The 14,386-nt window shown below is 40.4% G+C and overlaps 1 protein-coding gene across 2 annotated transcripts in view; it reads left to right on the forward strand.

The window, feature by feature from the left end:
* Positions 1-13,081: 13,081 nt before the first annotated feature.
* Positions 13,082-14,386, forward strand: part of MTUS1 (microtubule associated scaffold protein 1) — a 181,274-nt gene continuing 179,969 nt past the window's right edge. The window contains exon 1 of one of the 2 annotated variants that reach the window (XM_043454624.1): positions 13,082-13,268. The gene's annotated coding sequence lies outside the window, so the exon portion shown is untranslated. Of the gene's footprint in view, positions 13,269-13,585; positions 13,718-14,386 lie in introns of those variants that run through there. The other variant, XM_043454623.1, reaches the window with a different exon arrangement.

The following is a 14,386-nucleotide window of genomic DNA, read 5'->3' on the forward strand; positions in this document are numbered from 1 at the left end:
TACCTTTGTTACCTTTTTTTGAAATCTGGAACTGAGATAACTCCAGCTTTGTTGTTTTATCTTAGGATTGCTTTTATTTTTCCAGGTCTTTTCTGGTCCCACAGAAATTTTGAGATTGTTTCTTCTGTTTCTGTGAGTCGGCATCTTTACCCAAAATGAAATATACATATAGGTGCTGGCCTATTTCTGCTCTTCATTCTGTTCCACTGATCTATGTGTCTCTTCTTTTGCCAATATTACACATCTTGATTACTATCGCTTTATATTTTAGGTCAGGAACGACATTTTATACTTTTTTTTATACTCTATACAGTGGATCTTTTAGAGCAGCTGCACATGGTAATGCGTATAGATAACATAGCATCCATTTAGTAAATATCTTTGGATTAGCTATAATAAACAGCAAATGACACACCTTGAACTTGTACAGTGTTTTATATCAATTATATCTCAATAAAGCTGGGGAAGAAAAAAATGACTATTAATACATACATCCATGTATTTTTTTCCATTATGACTGACCTCTCAAATATTTACCACAGAAAATATGGAATAACGTAAAATAAAACTATTTTATTTAAATCCACTTTGTGGAAGATAACACATCATACACTCAAACCAAAGAGGGGTCTCATAAGAACCTGGATAAATATGTGATAAGTGTATTATAAAAAAAGCACTGATGCTTCATGAAAGGATTCTATAAATCACAAGCTCAAGTTTAAGCTAGTTGTAAGTAAGTCTTGATAAAGGGCCTTCTTAGTTAAATAAAACTATTGAGTTCTTCCCCATAGAAATAAGAAATATACCTGAAGCCCGTAACTTCAGCCTTCCTAAAGGCTCTTTTCTTCACTGTACAACTTCCTTTGAAAACAGTTGAAATCATGTCTGGAAGCATGCAAAGTGACCCCATTTCCTCTAATACTCTCGTAAGCAGATAGAGTTCATCTACAGTTCAGTACCATTTAAGGTCTTCACTGATAATGAGAGTACAGACGAGATGGGAAAAATAAAGATCTAAGTTCTAAGATTCCATTTTTGAAATAAGAAGAAAGAAATATATTTGCCAATCATGGAGTAAACCTAAATATATTTCAAAACTATTGAATATACTGAAACCGCTTCCTAAAGACAACCCAGGCAGGAATCAATATAAAGCAGTAAAGTGACTGCTTTGTCTGCCTTCCAAAAAGCATGGCAGAAAATGAATATTTAATGATAGACAAGCCAATATGCTGAATGCAAGGAATAATGGCTTGGACAGAAGGATATTGTTACACTGGAGGATCAAGTGAATTACAATTAGTCTAATGATGAAATTTTTAAGTCTTTGCTTTATGGCTTTTGTCTTCAAATACCAGTCATAGGTCTGTTTTAAATCCTACTTTCATGGGCCACAGAGCTTTACCACATGCATGCAGATAATTCATCCTTATAATTACCCACAAAGGGTCCTTGAAACTGAAATTGAATTTACCTACTTCTTTTCCTTGACTTAGCATTTCTACCTGGGGTACAAAACAGAAGACATATCTACAGTCTACAGTGTTTTTCAAAAACCTTTTAAAAGATTTCCCAGTTTCCAGTTCACCTTGGTCTCTGAAATATAAAGAATAATTCCATCAAGCAGTGACAAAGAAGTTTAACAGGTCAGGCTTACCTGGGAAGAGTTAACCTACAAGAAAGTTTGAAATCAAACTCAATGGGATGATTTCCTCCTTTGAAAGTGATGAATTTGCCATGGTTATTGACTTATATAGTCATTTATTTCCTCATATATTTTGGGGAGAAATCTATAATCAGATTATTGAATTTTATATTTTGTTGCATGAAAATTAAAAGTTTTAAAAGCATATTCAATTACTCTATTTTATTCCTGATAATAACCTTCATTTCTCCAGGGATTAGAAGAACATGTTCTCTCCACATCTGGGATAAATAAGCTATTCTTCAGTTTTTAAAAAATTCTTTTACTTTTTGATACAGCTGGAATTTATTGTAGTGTTTGGTTCTCCTGTGTTTATCTAAGTTGATTCTTTCCAAGTCATTAACTAACTATTTGGAAGACAATGAATTAAGTGGTTACCCCTTGCCCTATATTTGTTTTGTCTCTATTATAGGTCAGGCTCATATTTCAAACTCCAATAACTCAATACCGTGTGATTTTGATCATTGTCACAGTGAGTTTAGTTTTCCAAATCTGCTAGGCTGAATCTACCCTTACTGCCCATGAAAATGTTTTGATCTTGTTGTTCATTTATTTTGCACCATTAGTTCTTGCAGGAATTTTACTTGTACTGCAATAAATCTATATATTAAAATTAAAAAATATTGATGTCTTTAGCTTCTCTGAAAAAACATGCCCAATTCTTTAGTTATGTTATTTTTCCCCCCTTAGGATTTAATCATAAAAAGCATGTTTTAATTAAATTTACTTCCAGATACTTAATGCATTTGTTGATATGAGGAATTCTGCTTTCTAGTTGTCTATAACAACTAATTCTTATTTGACTCCATTGAAATTTTCAGCATGCAACCAGGTAATATGCAAATATAAATTTGTTTACACTCTCTATATTTAGTGATGTGGTAACAAAATTACCTCATTATGTTTCTGTAAGTAAACTGACTACTGTGTGATCTGAATCTAGTGTTTCTCACTAAGAGGTCCTTAACAACAGATTATACACTTGTTCCTGATTCTTTTCATTTAAAACTTACCTTCAGTTTTAATGCAATGTATTATTTTTGAGCTATACATCTGGTGTTGGAACATAGCAGTAAATCTAATGAAGAATTATGAAGAGTTTGGTGCTTGGAGGTCAAACTGACCTGGGTTTCCATCCTATGTCCTGTTAATTATTAGCTGTGTGACACTGGGCAGTATTTCTAGCCAGACTGGGTTTCAATTTTTAATTTATAAAATGGATAAAATAATACCTACTTAATAGGGTTGTTATGAGTAATTAAACAATACATATAAAATATAAAATGCTTATACTAGTGTATGGCCCACATCAAGGTTTGATATTATTATTTTTATAATCATAATTAATTTTAATGACAGAATTTTAACCAAAAAACTCTTTAATCTATGCTCCCTATCAAGCTGCGTGCTGCTATTTAGCTTTTCAAGGGTGTGTTTCTGTATTTTCTTTTTACATTTTTTTATTGAAGTGTAGTTGATTTACAGTGTTGTGCCAATGTTTCTGTATTTTCTGAATTGCCTGCTTTGATAGGAGGATCTCTGTTATTAAATCCACTTCTTTTACATCTTAGAAAGATATTTTCCTATGCTTTTTAAGTTTAGCTATGTCATCTTTTGCGTTTAAAAGATTTTCATAACCTTACTTTAAGATTCCAACCAAGTTTGACTAAAACAAAAGGACCTCACAAGGTTCTGTAATGCTGAGGCAGCTATCTGTACTCTGTCTCATTTTAATCAATTTCTATTCCTTCAGAGAGATTAAATTTCTCATAATTACAAGTGAAGTGAACATAGGGCTTATGCAGACCAGGGTTTAAATTCTATTTCAGAAAATTGTGGTGATGATTAGATTAATGCAAATGGAAATAACAGATATGGAAACTCCTAGCAAAATATTGAGCACATAGTCGACTTCAAGTAAAAGTTGAAGTTGCCTTCTGCTGTGTTCTTTTTTTTTTTTCTCTATGGATCTCTTTAGGCATCCACAGGAGGCTTCTATCAACCTGTGTGAATATTTCATTCTCTGTGCTGTCAAGAAGTGCCCACCAAATAGGTTTTGTGGTGACCAAAATTTTCCATCTGATAGTCACTGTGTCTGGAAGATGGAGGGTCACCAATGTCTCCATAAAAACAGAGGATCACAGCACTGTATTACACACATCATGAAATGATTGTCACAGTAAGTTAGTGAACATCTCACATAAATACAAAAGAAAAAAAATATTTTTCCTTGAAACGAGAACTCAGGATTTACCTTCCATATATAACATGTAGCAGTGTTAATTATATTTATCATGTTGGCCGCCCTTGTTGTTATTCAGTAGCTAAATCGTGTCTGACTCTGTGCGACTCCATGGACGGCAGCACACCAAGCTTCCCTGTCCCTCATTATCTCCCGGAATTTGTACTTTTGATCATCTTCATCCAGTTCCTACTCCCCCTCTACTTCTTAAGTGAAGCAGTGACTTTAAAGGATGTTTATTTTATAAAATTTATTAGGTTATGAATTTGTTTCATGAAGTTTTGTGTCTGTTATGTTTTAAAATTAGACTGTGCTGTAACAAAAAATGTATTAGGTCTTTGGCCCAGTAAAAGGCACAAAGATCCTAAAATCCTTGGAATTTCTCCAATGATAGGTATATCTTTCCTCATTGGTGGCTTCCCTGGTGGCTCAGACGGTAAAGCATCTGTCTGCAATGCAGGAGACGTGGGTTTGGTCCCTGGGTCGGGAAGATCCCCTGGAGAAGGAAATGGCAACCCACTCCAGCACTATTGCCTGGAAAATTCCATGGATTGGTAGGCTACCTGGTAGGCTCCTGGTAGGCTACCGTCCATGGGGTCACATAGAGGTGGACACAACTGAGCGATTTCACTTCACTTTACTTCCTCATCCATAAGAAGCTGCTTTTGAGCACACTTGAGTTTATGCTTCCCTGAGTTGGGGCTTCTCTGATGGCTCAGATGATAAAGAATCTGCCAGCAATGCAGGAGAGCTGGGTTTGATCCCTGGGTTGGGAAGATCCCCTGGAAAAGGGAATGACAACCCTCTCCAGTATTCTTGCCTGGGGAATTCCATGGACAGAGGCGCCTGGTGGGCAGTCCATGGGGTCACAAAGAGTTGGACATGACTGAGCAACTAACACTTGACTTAGGGTGGGATTCCTACATAGCCTCAGGATGGGGTTGGTCGTCAGAAAGACCTGGTGTTTAGAGGGTTGGAACTTTCAGCCCCGCCCACCGACGTCTGGAAGGGAAAAGGGGTGGTACAAGGGTGCTTCAGATTGAGTTCTATAAAAATTCTTGAATGAGCTTTGATGAGCTTTGAGGTGGGTGAATGCATCCAGGCACTGGAAAGGCAGGGCACCCACTTCCATGGGGGCAGAAGCTCAGGTGCTCTGGGCCCTTCTTCATCTCACTCCTTATACCTCTTCATCTGTCTGTCCTTTTAATAATGTCATTTGTAATAAACTGATAAATATGAATAAATGTTTCTCTGAATTCTGTGAACCTCTCTAGCAAATTAATCGGACCCAAGAAGAGAGTCACGGGAACCTCCAATTTATAGCCAGTTGGGCAGAAACACGGCTTCCCAAGTGGTACGTTGGTAAAGAATCCGCCTGCCAATGTAGGAGATGCAGGAGACCTGGTTTGATCCCTGGGTCTGGAAGGGAGGAGGAAATGGCAACCCACTCCAATATTCTTGTCTGGGAAATTCCATGGACAGAGGAGCCTGGTGGGCTACAGTCCATAGCGTAGCAAAGAGTGGGACACGACTGAACATGAACACACATACACACACACAGGGTCAGAAGCTCAGGTAACAACCTGGACTTGGGTGTGTCATCTGAAGTGGAGAGGTCTTGTGAGACTGAGTCCTTATCCTGTGGGATCTGATGCTATCAAAGAAGTGAGTTAAATTTGTAAGGCAACCTGTTCTGTTCTCTGAGAATTGATTTGTGTGTGTTGGAAAAAAACACATTGGAGAAGTTTAAAAAATTCACCCATATCTTTCTGGATAGAAGATAATTAAATTTATAGATATAAGTTAAATTAACATTTAAAGGGTTGCATCCAGGTACATTCATTTAATGGAAACCTGTTGGAGTTTACCTAGAATGCCGAACTGTTAAAAGAGGCGACTTTGGGTATTTACACTAAAAGTGGCACTTACTTTTGCCTTTTAACTTGTCACCAGTGGAAAAGTCTTTTACATTAAAGACTGCTTAGGGAATTCCCTGGCAGTCAAGTGATTAGGACTCTGGGGTTTCAGTGCTGAGGGCCTGAGTTCAATCCCTGGTTGGGGAACTCAGATCCCACAAGCTGTGCAGCATGATGAAAAAAATTTTAATAAATAAATAAAGGCTCTTAAGAGGAATGAAATTGTTTCTTGTCACCAGAGGATATATGGTGGGGTGTGGGAAGAGAATATGAGAACTTTAATCTACTTGTCTATTTTTAAATCTGATCCATTTCTATTTTTGTGTGTAGTTTATTGTGTACATATCAGCATTCTGATGCTATATACAATGTATAAATAAACAAATGTTGGCATGCACACTTAAAGTTTTTTTATAGATGGGGTGTATGGGGGAATGGTTTGGAGATCCCTGGTCTGCTCACTTGAACAGTTCAGGTGTGAAATGAAAGGCGAAGTGAGGAGGAGGAATATGGCAGGCCTCGGTAGACTGAAGGGGACGGGGTTGGGGAAGGTAAGCCTTTCCTTAGCTCAAGTTCACAGACCAGTGGGAAGGGGAATGAGTGATAACAGTAATTCCAAACATACTTTGCCCTCACAAAACCCCCATGAGATCTGAAGAAGTAATTTTATAGAAGAGACCCTAAGATCTAAACCGGTCAAATCAGTTAAAACATATCTATTAATAGGTATCAAAACTAAGTCTTGTTTGTGTCCTTGAGTTTGGAGTGATAATGTTTTATGGGATTTTTTTTGGTCTTGTGTTCTTTGTTTGGTCGAACTGCGCAGCCTGTGGGATCTTAGTTCCCTAACCACAGATTGAACCCACGTCCCCTGCAGTGAAAGCAGAGCCTGAACCACTGGACCACCAGGGAAGTCCCAATCGTATCTTTTTGCTGGTTGTAGTGGATTTATTCTCCTATTTAAAATTTGCAGACAATAAAATTTTTTTCCTGGATTAGATAACATATATATATATATATATATATATATATATATATATGTACATATACACATATGTATGTAGGTATATGGTAATTGTGTTGTAAATTATGAAAAACTAACCATAATTTTGTAGATACTCAAAAAGAGATCAAAAGTAGCCTTATCCAAAGCAGATAAATCTTTGGTAGTGTTAAATTGCTATCCTGGATTATCATTCTGACTTAATGTTCTAGAAACCCAGAGTTAAGATCGCCCTGCTTTCTGGTAACTAACCAGGCACACTGACTTGCTAGCATTGTCACAGAGCAGTGTGCAATTTAGGCCCTTAGTGCGGGTCCCATTCACTGTATGAAGAGAATAATGAGGTAGCATTTCCAGTGGCTCTTTCCTGAATTGCCAGTCTATGTTTAGAAGAGCGGTTCTATTTTGAGGAACGCTTATGAAACAGCATGAGAGCTAATTGCTGTTGTTGATTTAGTCTAGGGCTCTTCCTACATCATTATAATTTTGAAACATTTGTTAGAACTTAGAACACTAGGCCTGCTAGACTGCATATCCTATGCAAGGCCAGAGGATCTCCAGGTCAAGTATGGATCAGGAACTCTGATCCCAAACCAAAAGCTGTAAAAGTTCAGTTCAGTTCAGTTGCTCAGTTGTGTCTGGCTCTTTGCAACCCCATGGACTGCAGCATGTCAGGCCTCCCTGTCCATCACCATCTTCCAGACCCTACTCAAACTCATGTCCATCGTGTCGGTGATACCATCCAACATCTCATCCTCTGTCATCCCCTTCTTCTCCCACCTTCAATCTTTCCCAGCATCAGGATCTTTTCCAATGAGTTGGTTCTTTGCATCAGGTGGCCAAAGTATTGAACCAAAAATCAATCAGTAGGTGAGGCCTGGACACAGGGTATGGGTCACCATTCAGCAACACTGAACCCATTGAACTCCATGGTTTCACTCTTTTTTTAGGAGATCACTGATCAATTATCAAGGCCTGAGGGGAATGGAGGCTAATTGGAAGGCATCCCCCAGCCCTTTCAGGGCTTGAATTTGACCAGGAGCATAAAGCCAGAGGCATAAATTAAAAACGTATTCAAAAAGTCTAAGTGGAGACTATGATAGTCTCAAAGATATGGGATTTCAGAGTCACAAACTTGTTATTATATTTTTCAGGAAGCAATGAATAGTTTGCAATTGAAAAGACATCCACTTTTTAAGGAAAGACTGTCAGATCAGAGCAAAGGCTAACCAAGTGTGACACAGTTATGATTCACTGTCAAGAGTGGATTACACACAACAGTAGTTTCTTTAGTCATGACATTTAGAAGAGTCCAAGTAAACATTTTCAAAGTGATTTCATAACAAAGTGGTGGTGCTATATATTTTTTAATTTTTTCCTAATATGAAGTGGTCAAAAGCACAATTACAGAACAACTTGTTTGTGCGTGAGCTAAAATAATTTTGGCATCATGCTATAAGAATGATTCCTTCTACCGAGTCTATAAATGGCATAAAAGGACTGTTGAAGATGCCTTCCATTTTATGAGAGGATGGAGAAGTTTCTTAGATGTTCTCAAGTCATTTTGGTAAGAGAAAGCTATATTTCCTTATCACTTCTACAGCTCTGAACTCACAAGAAACTCTTTTCTTTCTTGAGATACTTTACTTATTAATCTGCAGACTTCTACACTAGAACATCCCTAATTTGATCTCACCCTTCTGGAACACAGAGAGGGGAGTCCACTTGAGTCTCCAAGCCCACTGAGAAGAAGAATGGATAATTAGGAACCTAAGAATTATTTGTAAATAAATCAAGACCATTCACTGCTGTGATGATGTTTTCTTTCTCTGCAGTCTTGCTACAGTTGGTCAGTGTGCACATTTGACTTTGCATGTCTCATGATCTTGGGATACAAGTAACAAAAGTCATACGGCAATTTGTAATGTACATCTTTCTATTAATAAAAATAGGGAAAAAGTCATCTACAGCATTACAAAATTCCAGCATTCTGGGTCTCTGTCACATCTAAGGGCTTCCCAGGTGGAGCTAGTGGTAAATAATCCACCTGCAATGTAGGAGACTCAAGAGATGAAGGTTTAATCCTTGGGTCAGGAAGATCCCCTGGAGAAGGAAATGGCAACCTACTCCAGTATTCTTGCCTGGAGAATTCCATGGACAGAGGAACCTGGCAGGCTACAGTCCATAGGGTCAGACATGACTAAAGCAACTGAATATCACTTCTAATAATTATCAAATGACTGGCCGACTAGAAAATTTCTGGAATGTTGTATAAAGAAACATCTATCTCTAAGGTGAAGGATGTGTGGAGACATTAAAAATCTGACTGTGAGTATGTTTGATTTTCTGAAGAATATAGTAAGGAACTGCAGTCCAGTCACATCTGTTTCCAGTCAATCCTTGTTCACACTAGGTTTGATTGACACTGACCTGGTACCCAATTGGGTGAATATCTTTGTTGAGTTTCCTTATAATACTTTGAGTTTTATTTAAAGTGACTACAAAAACAACTACATAAAAGGTTCTTACAGTATAATCAACAATGTATTATTGTTTTCCATTCAGTAGTCTTGACTGGAAATGTGAGTGAAAAAATCTTTTTCTTTGAATTCAGTGCTAGGAAACTCAGTGCTTCCACTGAGGAACTATCAACCCCTTTTGAAAAATGGCTGTTATGTAACTGGTTGGGACACTTGGCTACCAAGAAGCACACTGGTTTAATTTGTTACTCAGGGATATGTTTACTCTTAGCTGTTTGCTTTTCCTTGGATTCTATTTTATATTTGTAAATATTTATTTTAAAATTTTACTGTGCCTGCCTTTGTGAGTTGTTCGGCTCCCTTGTTCAATGAAGTGATGGTATGGTGTGTGTATTAGTTGCTCAGTCATATCCGACTCTTTGTGACCCCATGGACTGTATCCCACCAGGCTTCTTTGTCCATGGAATTCTCCAGGCAAGATACACTGGGATGGGTTGCATTTCCTCCTCCAAAGTGATGGTATACGTTGTCACTAGTCCTGTCTGACTGTTTGCAACCCTATGGACTGTATAGTACACTAGGCTCCTCTGTCCTCCACTATCTTCTGGAGTTTGCTCAAATTCATGTCCACTGAATCAATAATGCTATCTAACTATCTCTTCCTCTGCCACCACCTTCTCCTTTCAATCTTTCCCAGCATCAGGGTCTTTTCCAAATTTATTTTTTTATTTTATTTTTTTTTCTTTTCCAAATTAAAAAAAAAAAAAAGATATCAAACTTGAGAGTAAAATAAATGACTCCATGGAATTCCCACAGAATTACTTCCTCTGCACTCAAATCAATGGTACTAGAGTATCCCTCTTGGGAACTAGCCTGAACTCCTTCTTTCATTTCTGATTGAATGTGACTTTGGGAAAATTAGCTGGAAGCTCTGCCCCAGGGAGATGTCACTGTTAATAAAATTCTGAGGAATTTGCTAGCTCATCATCTTCACCATAATCACAGCATGTTAGAATTTTATGTACTAAAGCCTTCCTCTTTAGATAAACTAGAGAACAAATAATTTGAAAGCATCTATTGAGAATTTTGCTGTTGCCCCATTAATGCATGAGAAATTTGATCATTTATTTTATCTGTAAGTTAAATTAGTAAGGAGGGAATCTGAGCCTTTCCTGATGGCAAAACTTCAAGTGGTGAAAAATTTTAAGTTTTGGAATGGGTACTATTATTTACATCATTCAAAACTCAAAAAGTACAAAATTATATCTAATGCAGTTTATCTTCTTCAAATTTTCTTCAAATCCTGCCCTCCAGCCACCCAGCTACTCTTCCCAAAAATCAACCAATTTTACCAGTTTCTGGTATATCTTTTCAGAGACATATTATGCTTCTAAAAACAAACAACTGTATACAATTTCCCCTTTTTAATAGAAAGTACACTATTACATAATTGTTTTGAATTTAAAAAATTTGTGCACATAATGAATCTTGGAGATCAATTCATAGAAGTTTAAAGAGCTCTCTTATTCTTTTTTTATTTTAAGCTTTCATAGTGTGTTAGCCACTCAGTTGTGTCTGACTCTTTGCTATCCCATGGACTGTAGACCACCAAGCTCCTCTGTCCCTGAAATTCTCCAGGCAAGAATACTAGAGTGGGTTGCCATTTCTTTCTCCAGGGGATCTTCCCGACCCAGGGATCAAACTTGGGTCTCTCGCATTGCAGGCAGATTCTTTTTACCATGTGAACCACCAGGAAAGCCCCCAGATGTCATTTTATGGCTGTATCAGTAATTTACCAGTCTTATTAATGAATGTACTTTAAAAATCTTGTTATAAAAAATGCTGAAATGGACAAGCTGATATACACCTGCCATTTCTCACGTGTTGTAAGATGAATTCTTATAAGTAGACTTACATGCTCAAAGGTTATGTGCCTTTATAATTTTGTTAGGTATTGTGAATGGCCCTTGATGGAGATCATTCTAATTTACATTGATAATCTGCACTGTGACTGTTTCTCCACACTTCTGCCAACACACAGAGGTTATCAAACTTTCCAATCTTTGTCATCGTCAATCTGATAAGTGAAAAGTGATTTCTCAGTGTAGTTTTAATTTGCACCTTTCTAATGGAGAAAAAAATGCTAATCTTTTTAAGGACAAAGGACTACAAAGTCATGTGGTATTATTATCACCCTTTGTATTGTTCCTGGAGTCTATAGCAGGTTAACATTAGAGTTCAGAGATCAAGACCATGGCACCATGCCCAGAACCAAGAAGGAAAGAAAAGGCAGCAGGCCCCATTTCAAGCATGTTTGCCTTGACGGAGTCCCAGATGATGTCCCTAGAAGGTAACTTCTGTTTTTATGTGAATGCAATTAGAAGCTAAGTTTCAGATTCCCCAATGGTCATAAAAGCTGCTTCTAAATACTTAGGAGGTTTAGTTTTTTTTTTTTTTTCCCTTCAATCTATACCATGGAAAAATGAAGTAAAACAGGTTCTATATTTATAGATATAACTAAGCCACACAATAGAACTGTAGGAGGTTGGACCAAGTCATCTGGGTCACATGAGGGTTATAAAGATTAAATAATATGTTTAACACTAGGAATAGTCTGCTTAGGCAGGAGGCATGTTGCTAATTAGCATATTTGCCTAATGACCTGCAGAAACAATGTTAGTGCTTTGTTTTAATTTGTGTTGTTTTTTTTGGTGCTTTTGCATAAGGAAGAACTATTCAATGGTGTTTAGTGCTGTATCTCTTTAAAAATAATCTCAAAGAACTGTCCTCCAGGTAATGGAATAAAAAGATTAGGAGTTAGGTCAGCTTAGTTTGTGCTAGCTGTGTGACCTTGAGCAAGTCGCTTGACTTTTCTGAGCTTCCATTTCCTCACTTGAAAAATGGAGGTAATAATCTGACCTATTTATCACTGGATCTTGTTGAAGAACTAATGGAATACTGTACAATGAAAAGGCTTTACAACAGTAAATGGCAATATATCTATTAGTTGATCTGATGATATTGACAGTATAGAAAATTTTGTCACTTACAGTATCATCAGCTTAATTTTCAAGAAAAAAACCAAACCCAAACAAAAAACTCACTTCTCTTGAAAAGCTTTTGGGAAATCCAAACCAGGAAATCTAACATTTCAAAGAAATTTGGAGTCAAGTTGTCTGACATTTAATAATTCAATAACGTTATTAATACATCTCTCATAGGTGGACTAGCCTCTTTGGAAAAGCTTTGTATTTAAAATATGCCGATAAGGAAAATATTCTACGGGTCTAATAGCTATGGATGACATTTGTTTAGTTTAGTAAAAGGGACTTAATTTGTGTTTTGAGAAAAGTGGGTTGGGCCTCATCTCCGCCCCCGCCCCCACCCGCGGGTCTTCAGGAACTCTTTTGGGTTTAACCTGTACTAGGTGTTCGCTAGTTAACCGCTTAGAAGCACAAAGACAATACCTATCCGGAGTCGGGACACTCTGAAGACAAAATCACTGCTGGTTGCTCGCACACCTCCGCCCAGACAATTCTGTCCCCTTGCCTCTCCCACCCGCAGCCCGTCCCGCCCCCGCGGCCCTGCCCCACGGCTAGCGGGAAGCCCGCGAGCTCGCACGGAAAACTCAGGTGACAGGAGGGGAGTAGGAGGTAAGATCCGCTCGACAGCCGGCCAGGTTTGGGGGCGCGGCCGAGCTCGGGGCGCCCGCCGCTGACCGCTGTGGTCCCGGACCCGGTTCCGCCAGGTGCGCGGGCAGCAGCCGCGGGGCCCGCGTGGCACGTGGCAACAGGTGCATCTCGGCCGGAGCGGGCGCCGCGGGCGCGGGGTGGATGGGTACTCAGCCCCGGAGCGAGAGCCGGAAACCAGCCCGTCCGCTGAGCCTAGCGCCTGGAGCCTGCGGGGCCGGCATCTTGAGGTTCGGCCTCGCGCGTCTTTCAGGTTTCTTGGGGAGGTGGGGGGCGCAGCCCCCTCGGCGGCCGCCCTGCCTTTGTCTCCTTCAGGGAGGCGTAGGCTGGGGCCGCCGAGAGGGGCAGCGGGCGGGCGAGGGGGGCACAGGCGGCCGCGCTCGCCTATTTACAAGTTTCCCCAACTCCCCGCCCTGGCTCCACCCCCGGCGGCCCGGGAGGAGGCGGGGAAGCTGGGGGCGCCCCGGACTCGGGGTTCCCGCCTGGCAGCTGCAGCGGCGGCCGGCGTGCGGCCGGGGCAGGGGTGGGGGACGAGCCCCGGGGTGCCCAGGTGCACGCCCGGCCCAGAGTGCACGCGGGCCTCGAGGGTGGGCCTGGCGCGCCTCCGCCGGGGGTCCGAGGGGCGCCTGGGCTCGGCGTCTGGGTTGCGCAGCGCGGGGTCGGCTCGGCGGCGCTGTGGGTGAGTGCGGGGTTGGTGCCGGCGCGCGGGGGGCGCGGAGGGGATCTGGTCCGGGCGGTGGGGGGCGTCCTGGGACCTCGGGTGCAGGAGTTGGGGGAGAGCTGCGGAGGCTGCGGACGGCTGGTCTCACGTGGGGGCAGCGCGGCACCGAGGGAAGGACGGATGCAGATCTCCTAGCTGTCACCTTGAAAGTGACCGAAGGAGCTCCCAGGGGAGTCAGTTTCGCAGACTGACAAGTCCTCCGCCGGAAGCCGCCCACCGGACACCTGACCCTACTGGGCCGCCGGTCTCAGCCGTCCCGCTCGGCGGTTCGCTGGGGCCCATTCTCAGCTCGGTCGATCCGGGCTGGAAATAGGGCATTCTTGGGGTTGCGGCAGTTCTCAAGGCCCTTCGCCTGGGTCTGATTACTTCCTGAGGTTCGCATGTGCTTTCCTAGCTATTTAGAAAGATCCAACTCTCAACTAAGGTCACCTGATTAACTCGAGTTATTGGTGGACTTAGGTGTTTACCTACCTTAAAGAAACCTTTCCCCTCTTCTTTTTCAGACTTGCTCTTTTATACTAAGTTATTTATTGATTTTTGGCTTGGACTCATTTATTTTGGAGTCGGAATGAAGAGATTAATTCTTCACTTAGCCTGCATAAAGTTTCACACATTCTATTAACTACT

The sequence above is a fragment of the Cervus canadensis genome, chromosome 31, assembly GCF_019320065.1.
Source record: "Cervus canadensis isolate Bull #8, Minnesota chromosome 31, ASM1932006v1, whole genome shotgun sequence".
NCBI classification, from domain to species: Eukaryota; Metazoa; Chordata; class Mammalia; order Artiodactyla; family Cervidae; genus Cervus; species Cervus canadensis.